This window comes from Crinia signifera, chromosome 1 (genome assembly GCF_055691185.1).
Source record: "Crinia signifera chromosome 1, ASM5569118v1, whole genome shotgun sequence".
Lineage (NCBI taxonomy): Eukaryota > Metazoa > Chordata > Amphibia > Anura > Myobatrachidae > Crinia > Crinia signifera.
The window spans coordinates 52,348,266-52,358,409 of NC_139217.1; positions in this window are offsets into that span (position 1 = coordinate 52,348,266).

Genomic DNA, 10,144 nt, shown 5'->3' on the forward strand with positions numbered 1-10,144 from the left:
TGTAGAGCAGGAAAAAAAAAATAGTTTCTACCGCTATCTATGTATAAGAACATCAGAGATAATCTTTGGACCTCATCTATTGTGCACAGTTGAGGCCTGTTTAAAAAATAAATAAATAGAAGAGACAAAAAATATAAATAAAAGAACAATACACTCCTAGAACAAACCAGGTTGCAATGCAAGTGGTGCAAATGATACAAATGAATACACCAGGGGTGGCCAACCAATCAGACGCAATGAGACAAAAAATATGTTAAGGTAAGACAAAGAGCAGATAGCCTGCAGAAAATGGGTGTGAGCTAGCTTCCACAAGGCCACGCCCATTTTAAAAAGGGTTGTGGCCTAGCTGGCAATTAAATTGCACAATTTACGTAATCTTCCCAATATAAAAAAAACATTATTACCTATTCACTTTGCCGTCGTTTTATTTATTAGTGGGACTTTAGACAAGCCTTGTTTTCAATAATTGTTTATAAAATTCTTGCTTGTATGCGAAGCTACACCTGGTAATTCTCTCACATGTGTGTCTGTTAGTACAAATCAATGTTTTGATTTCACTTATTTCAGTGTTACAAAGGTAAGTAGACAGCCCCCACACCATGTCAGCTATTCAGCTGCAGTCCTGCTCTGATGCCTGGCCGCCGCACCCGTTCTGCTGTCCAGCCGCTCAGCCCCTTGCGGTCTCTGTTCCTGCTTCCTGGTACTGTTCCCGCAATGTGATGTCATGACATCACATCAAGCACAAAGCAAAGTAGCACTTAGTCAGGAGGAAAGTGTCAGTGCCACGTGTGCGAAAGCCGGTACACAGCGGAGTAGTGCACAGGCAGAGGAGACATGCAACGGCCAGTGCGGGAGCCACATCTCATTAAGAAAAGAGCCACATGCAGCTCAAGAGCCACAGGTTGGCCACCCCTGGAATACACCATCAATAGAATATGAGTCCCCAAAAATTTAAATGGTATTGACAAGTTTACTATCTGGTGAATACGCATACGAATTCACCAGTAAATACGAATGTCAAATAGAACATCTTTTTAATTTGCAGTTGACTGAAGCCCGCATGGATCAGTCAGATCCGTGCAGGCTTATCAGTGTAAAAAAATAGAATAAATAATTTTTAAAAAACAACGTTGCCTCCCCGTGGGTATAACCAGCCCCAGGCTCATTGAACCAGTCCTGGTTTTAGTCATTTAGGGGGACAAAAATGGGGTACTCCCGTATTTCTAAAACCAGCACTAGGCTCAAGGGCCGGTCCTGTGTCTCAAAATATGGGGGACAATATGAATAGGGGTCCCCCTGTATTTTGACCACCAGTACTGGGCCCAAACAGCCAGCAGGGTAATGCCACAGCCGGGGGGAACTTTTTATACTAGTTTCCCTGGCAAAAGTATTAAACCCTTTGACTGGTTAGCCCAGGCAGGGACCCTGGGGGAGTGTGGACACCCCCAATAAAGGGGTCCCCCCTTTATTTTTTTATTTTTTTTACACAGGGCCACTAAATACGTGTACGAATGGATACAAATACGAATGGCTATGACTTTGGAAAATACGAATGAGGAGCATAGGACAGCTTTGTAAACTTGTCATATTCTCTAGTCCTACTTTTGGGTCTTATACAGCCAATCCAGTTCGTACCCTTTTGTAAGTGGATCAGCCGTACACGGTCAGCTAAGTAAATTTACCCCTAAATGTCTAACTGCTCACTCCGCTATTGGGTGCGGAAAATGGGTTAGTTCACGTTTGATAGACGATTTATCATATGAGGTGAATTCTAATCTGTCTGCTTGCATGTCAGGACCCTCTGGATCTTTTTTTTCTTGCTTTTCTGCATAGTGCAGAGTCTGCACTGCACTGCAGACCATTTAAACGAACAGGTGTCTGGGCCTCTAGCAAGTGGAAAATAAAAATAAACACAGAAACAGTGGGGTACCACACCTCTTGCGACCTGGTTTAACCCCATCCTGGTTTTAACTCCTTATTGGATGTAACTCCACACTTTAAACCAGAGCAGGTCCTGACCTAAATGACGCCCTAGGCAAGATTTTGGCTGGTGCCCCCTAGCTCCACCACTAGTTCCGCCTCTGTCCCTGCTCCCCTTTCCCAGCACCATCAACCCTCATCATAGCAGTCATCATTTTGGTGCTCCTACCCGCAGTATCTACCCGGTGCACAGCCCAAACAGGGTGTTCTTGCTGGGAACGGCTGGGCAGGCGACAGGGGGGGTCAAAGGGGACACTTGTACCGGGCCTCAAGCATCTGAGGGGCCCCAAAGTTTTGAGTGGCTCAATACAATGGTATATAAAGGCACACGCCTGCATTCCTGTAAGGGTACTTACCCGGACACCCCTCCAGTATTATTGATTATGAATGATTATGTGAAAAACACATTTAATATGCAGTATACTAAAAATGTTCTGCTCAAGGGGATGTGGTTAGGGGAAGGGCCCAGAGAAATCAGTGTACCGGGCCCCAAGATTTCTGTTGCCGGCCTGTTTCTGATTTCCGTTTCTGTTGCCGGCCCTGGGGAAGGGGCATGGCCACACAATAGTACCCCAATTCAAATTATGCCACACAGTAGTGCAACTTTATTCACATTATATCATGCGATGGTGTCCCTTATTCACGTTACATCCCACAGTAGTACCACTTTACCTTATATACAATACTCCTCACATTATTCACATTATACCCTTAGAAAAAAATCCTGAGAAAATATTGTATTTTAAGCACTGGGCCCTTCCATCAGACTTTGGCCTGGGTATTTTGTACCCCCTCGGCACCCCTGATAATACCAAACAGTAATGCCCCTTACACATGACACACATTATTAATGCCCCTTACACATTTTGCCAACCTTTATAAATGCCCTTCATACACATAATGACATAATGCACCTTACACATATGTTGCACATTATTAATGCCCTTATACACATGACACACATAATGCCTGTTACACATGTCACACATTATTAATGCATTTATACATGACACACATAATGCCCCTTACACATATGCCGAACATGATTGCAGAACCAACCCACCCGCAGACAGCACTCGCACAGCCGCTAACACTGTGACCTCTGCCTCTGTTTGAATACAGATGTTTCTGCATACATCTTGCCTCAATAGGCCATGCCGCTCCTGGCTAGTTCTGCTAACGTTGGGTGCCTTTTTTGCTGAAAATTTGTCTTATTTGCATTGTTATGTGACCAGGACACACAAGGAGCTTCTGATGATTAAAATGACATGTGGCATGGCTATATTCTGTGTGCGACTGTGGCTGTACCTGCATGCAGAATACTATGTTACAGTGATTTCCATGAATACACTATTTCATATACAGCCTCACTCACACACATGCATGCTGCATATCATTTTAATCAGCAGAAGCTGCTGGTGCCCCTAAGCATTCCAAACGCCCTAGGCATTTGCCTAGTTTGCCTATGCCTAGGGCCGGCTCAGCTTTAAACAAATGGCACTTGAAACAAAATGGCAGCTGAACTTGCAAGACTGCTGAATTTTAAGAGGCGGTAACCTAACATTTCCTAATCATTAATAGTCCAGAACAATATTTTTGTGCTTGAGACCTCTGTATATCTTTTTACTGAAAATGTTTTATGTTTTTTGTGCTAACTTTTTTTTGGCTTTTTTATGTTCTTACTGTTTTGGATTAATGGCCAACATTTTTTTTTATTATGGACACATAACAGGAAGAACCTCCTTTCTTTGGCACCGTAAGAACCTGAAAGATACCTTTATGCGAACATATTGGCTCTGATCCCTGTCAGTGTGGTTCGCCATTCCCATACATTTGAAAAGAGATAAAGATACAGTACCGTCATATAGGTGCCTGTAACACATTTTATGTGATTTGGGGTACAAAAAAATCCACGATTTGTCCTGGTGGTGGTTTGCAAAAAAAAAAGCAACAAAAGAAACCTTGATACATGGGTATTCACTTTTCTTTATGTAAGTGGGGTACGCACCGCTTTCATAAACCATTGTACGTTTATAGATAAGACATTTTATATTATATACAATATTTAATTATATTTCGTGCCTATGATTGTTTCTACAGTTTTTTTCCTGTCTGTGTTATGTACTGACACATCGTTGCGACCGATCGCATGAAAATTGACACATCGCATGTCATTTTCCTGCGTTTGCGATGCAAATCCCTTTCCCGTGCACCTTGCATTGCAGTCGCAGATCCTACGGGCTACCATGAAAATTAATTGCAGAGCGTAATCTTTAGCACGGCATATGCTTACATATCCCCTTGCATGAGGCAGGGCTGACAAATCATGGCCGATCTGAATTAGGGGCAGGCGGTTGGCGTCATGTGACATGCATGGCACGCCCATAAAACTCTAGGTTTTCCCCCTACTTTTGCCCCCTGTTGGGAGCTGGGAGCAGATGGGTCAGTGGGTCAGTGTGTGTGAAACTTGCCGAAGTCGTTTTAGGTACAACATGCTATACCTCGTCCTAGTGGTGGCCTTTACTGGGTGAACAAAAGGGAGCAAGTCAATAGCATGAACCAATTCTCACACAGGTGGAAATTTGGGCACCAGCTCATTTGGAAGTTGCTTTAATCTTTAACAAAATGGTTTTCTGAATGATATGTAAAACCGCTGCAGCTGCAAGCTGCAGGTTGCGCTGGGATAATTTGCTTCCTACATTACCTATGTATTTCCATTTTTATTTATTTATTAGGCAGTACTTCCCTGCCAGCTCATCTATGTTCTAATTTATGAGCTCTGCGGGGCAGCCAGTTACTATGGCACTGCAGCATAATCAAGTCAAATGTACCCAGAAGGAGATTCAGGAGGATGAAAGCGAAATTGTCTGTCTACAGAAACAGGCTGGTCTAACATAAGTTTTATCACTTAGTGCTATGACTAGATAAATAACTTAAATTACCATTAGTGAGACAGATAGGAATGATGAATATTATTACTTTCTACATACTGTAACACTATTCAATGTCAAATGAAGGTCATCATGGAGGGAATTGTATTAAACAGGTCCCGGTTTGTTTCATTTTAAGATTCTTGTAAAGAGATGAAATGAACCAGTCAGGACGGCCTGTAACACTGGAACAGAGCTAACACAGCAGTAGGTAGAGTTCACTCCTTAGACCCCTGATGGTCACACACCAAAACATGTTGGACTTTTTTAATGTCAATTGTAAATCAGTTCTCGGTTAATGTTGTCATTAGAGTGAACACAAAATCCCCTGCCAGGTGTCTTGTGATTCTGAAATAAACCCCTTTCACATCACACAAATAACCCGGGTTATTGCCGGGTCGAGGAACCAACCCAGCAATTTGACCCAGGTTATAAGAAGGGTTAAACCCAGGTTGCCCTCTGTATAATGGGTGACCCGGGTATTTTATGAAAGGGTTGGACCTGGTTCGGTCACTGGATCGGGATTCGGACCCGGCGTTGCGATGTAAAAGCGGTATTAGACAGCAAGGACATTTCTTTTAATAATATACGGCAAATCTTCCATCACTTCTCCACTTTGGAGGAACCGAAATTCATGCTTACCTACTTGCTCGAAGGAGGAAGCATCGTAGTTGGTGTTTGGGGCACTAACAATGGGAAGACGCACTTTTCTGGGGGTGTAATTGTGGTTCCACCCCACTATACAGCGCCATAAATCCAGAATTATATTCCAGGGCTACAATAACCCAATTAAATTCGAATAGCATAATCGTCCCCCTTAGTCTGCCTACTGCTCTGTAAGTGGGCGGCTGAAAGGGGATGCTGTGGGTCTGGGGGGCATTACAGGAGGGTAGACAAGCTTTATTCAATTGCAAGTACTACAGTACGTGCCTTCCTCTGTGCCTGTGTTTTTTTTTATTTATATAATGTTTACAATGTGTTTTGGAAATGATAGCTGAACTCGTGTGCCTCATCTATATATCCACCTTGGTAACATCATGACAAGTGCACAGTCCAAAACACTTGTCGCAGATGAGACTACGCATTTCACCCTATACACTTCATCAGACGTTTGGCCTCTCACCCCTTCTACATGGTCAAATTTCAAATAATTAATTGTCACCTGTAATTACAAGGGAAGTGCTCCACGATTGGTGCTAGTCCCCATCTAGGATCACAGCCAAGAACAAACAGTAACATATCCTGTAATATCTTTTTACATATGAATAATGCCTTCAGCACATTTCTGCCTACGATTAGCTGAACATGAGTTTAGTATCCTGCAAATGAAATTCAGAATCTGACTGAGTCAGAGGACAGGGCATATCAGACCTTATATCTATTGAGTCACCAATATGTCTAAAGCAATCAGCCCATAGAGAAATGGCCATGAGCAATAAGATCCTTGCTGGACATCACCCTGCCCCTGGCTGTATCCAGTCCTTTCAGTTTAGTTTTCCATAACAACCTCTTGTCATATCCCCTAGGAATACAATAATTCATCATCAGATCCATTTGAAGTAGTTATGGAACCATGTGGCGCATGGGAGCTGTATCTAGCCTGGAGAGAGATAAAGTGGAGACTTTGCCCATAGTAACCAATCAGCTTCTGCCATTTATCTAGCACAGTCTATGAATTGCCAGAACCTGATTGGTTTAGGCAATGTCTCCACTTTATCTCTCTGATGCTTGATACCCTTTCCCCTACAAGATGCAAACATTTGGTAATGGAAGATGTCCGATTTTAGAATCTTAGAGTTAAGAAGATGGGATGTTGCCCATAGCAACCATTAATTTAGAAATTTACTAAGACGGGAGTTCTATTTCACATGGGATGTTGCTATGGGCAACCAATCAGAATCTTCTTCTTATTTATTTAGTACCTTCTAGAAGATAATGGACAGGATCTGATTGGTTGCCCATAGCAATTCTTGATGGCCATTCCTTCGCTGCCACCCCCTGCCCACCCCTGCCCCTCCCTTCCTTTAGCAAATGGCTTGGCGAGTGTTAAACTCGCCAAAGCCGTTCGCTCCCGGGTGTTTGCATATGCGCATAATCATGCATGCGCAAGCTAGAACATCGGGGACGGGGCCAAATTTTGACCCAAACGAACAGGTCTGAATCGGCCCTCTGCTGTATACTAAAATAATTCAGCAAACAGTAGAAACTACATTCTAAAATATAAAACTACAAATACAATTTATTTGGGTAATTGCTTAACCTTTCAGCAGAATCCTCCAGATTTTAACTCAAAAGAATTTCTATGCGGATCACAAGGCTACTAAAGCGCTCTGGTGCCAAGTTTTGCAGACCTGTGCAAAAACAGGATTTTGTTTCGTTCAATAGCTGACAAATATATAATTAGAAGAAGACACAGCTGTAACCCTGGGAGGTTTCAGTACTGAGAATACTCTTATCTGTATCACCTCTGAATAAATTGTGAAGAACCGCACAAGAGGATGAGATATTAGTTTTCTAATTCACTTTCTTTTTTTCTTTTACAGAGACGCAATCAATGGCAGCGCTGGAAGCCCAAAAAACATTGGGAGTACAGATTGTATCCACTTATTAAAGATCGATTTGAGTTCTTATAAAGTACGGTGCCAAAAAAGGAGTATGCCAAAAAAAGAGTTCTTCACCACAGATAACGTCAGGGTTAGAGCCCCGTACACTAATCACCAGGGATATGGTCGCTAAGCGGCCATATCCCTGTGTGTACGGGGTGATGGTCGCCGGGAGCGCGCTCCCGCGCCCAACCCTGGGGTGGTCGCTGGTCGCAGGAGCATGCTCTTGCAACCAGCGGCTTCCACTGGCAGTCAGTTGTTTCCTCTGAAAGTGAGAAAGTGTCTCACTTTCGTCAGTGACCATCTCTGGTCACTGATGAAAACGGGACACTCCGCAATATATTACTCCCTGTGCAAGGAGCTTAACAGAAGAACCCTTTTGTATTCTGTTTTTGGACTGTTTGGTTGCTAATTAACTCACAGTGATATTTACGCAAATATGTGTGTTAAAACAATACACACAATGGGGGTGATTCACGTTGGCTTGGCCAAACACGATGGTGTATCTCTGCGCATGCGTATCGGTGAATATACACATGTGCAGGGCCGCAATGCAAATGCCTTTGCTGTATGGCCCCAAAAACAGTGGGTGCGCCCAGAAAAACACAGGGTGGGCGGCTAACGTCACATGACACCAGCGCCCTTCCCGTTCTCGGACATTTCCAGACAGACTTTTATATGTGAATGCCTCAAAATCATTCCATGGTCGGCAACCATGGAATAAATTTTCGGCCGTACGCTTGCATGTGAATGTATGTGTAAGCATACACTCCATTTGCATGCGGCCGCATATATTCATGGGGCGGCGGCGGTGGACATTCGTTGGCCCTGCGAGGGAACTACCCTGAATCAGGACCAATGTTCTTTTTTTCATATTATGTACCCTGGATTTCATGGTGATCATATGACCAAAGATATCAAGAACAATTTAAAGGAACTTGTAAGGAGTGCAAAAAGATGGTTAAAATAAGCAGACTCACAACAAAAATGACATAGCGGTGTCTCTTGCCAGATAGAAGGAGGCTAATAATGTGAGTAGATGTGTGCAAAGGCAGAAGCTAAGGAGAAAAGTCTGTAGATATAGGGGTGAAAACTTTTTTATTTTTACATATATAAGTGAAAGTTGAAATTCAAATGGAAGAATAATAAGACTAAAAACAGAAAGTGAGATTTTGAATGAGGGAGACAAACCAATCAATTGCAGATCATCTAAATAATTGTTCTCGGTATTCACTACAGAAGGAGTGGAGAAGGGTTGGATCTAGCTCCTCCTCAGCAAATGTTTCCGGCTGAACGGACATACCATATCACCATCAGGGCATGGGGAGCATGAAAGTAGGCAACATGACACACAAAGTGTACCCTCGCAGCCTGCTTTGCTTCGCCATGCTTTGCTCCCGGATGCTCGCTCTGCTTCGCAATGATTGGAGCGTTAACGTCCAATAAGGACTATCAGCTACCAACCAAATTCCCTTCTATGATTGGTATCGCCAACAGAGCAATGTAATTCCTTCAAGCTCCTAAGTGAAAGTCGTGGAGGTTAAAGTTCCCATTGTTCCAGCATTGGAATAAATTGAACCACCAGGTACTCTTCTAGATGTGTTATAAGTATCAATATATAAATTAATGTGGATTATGGACCCTGTTCATTCCCGCTGGACTGCGAGTATTCGTAGCCCAATGAGCATGGCTGCAAATTCACAGCCCTGCATATGGGTCAGAATCATGCCCAATGTCTTCATTGAAAGACAAACCCCTGATGAAGTCTTTATAAGATGAAATGCGTTGCGTTTTGCATTGTTATTATCATCTGAATTGAAGTGGAATAAAGATTGTTCCCTAACACTGATATTATGTGGAAAAAAAAACTCTTTAAATAAATTCTGGAAACTGCACAATTTCTGTATTTATGTGTTGGATTTTAAACAAGAACTATTGTCCATTCTATTTATAATTATTGATACAAAAGGGTGCAACTCACAGGGAGTTGGTCCGTACTGTGAGTAAGGCAGACAGACCACCTATTATTATTATTGGTGTGATAGAGGGAATAAGAAATATTGGGGCAGATGTATTAAGCCTTAACAAGAGATAAATGTAAGGGTGATAAAGAGAGATAAACGTCCAGCCAATCAGCTCCTTACTGACTTTTTTCAAACACAGCCTGTAATATGGAGGTTAGGAGGTGATTGGCTGGACGTTTATCTCTCCTTATAAGCCTTGCATTTATTGGTACTTGTGTATTAGCACGGCGCCCACAATTTCCATCTTATACAATTTAAAATTGTATACCATTGTATATGGCATACAATGGCATACAATGAGATGAGATGAGATACGATTTTAAATTGTATAAGCACACTAATGGGTGCTTTCAATGTTAATTGGCCCCCCTATAAGATTTTTAATTGTATAAGCACCCTAATGGGTGCTTACAATGTTAAATGCACCCCTACGCCACCCCCACTATCAACGCCAACCCGAAGCGTGGCGAGCGCAGCGAGCCCACGAGGGGTGGTGGTACGCGTCCTCCGACCTTTTCATACCCCCACTATCCATGTCGGCGTAGAGTTGATTTTATATAGTGTAGCGAGCGGCCGCATTTTACTTTACATGTATTACGCCGACATG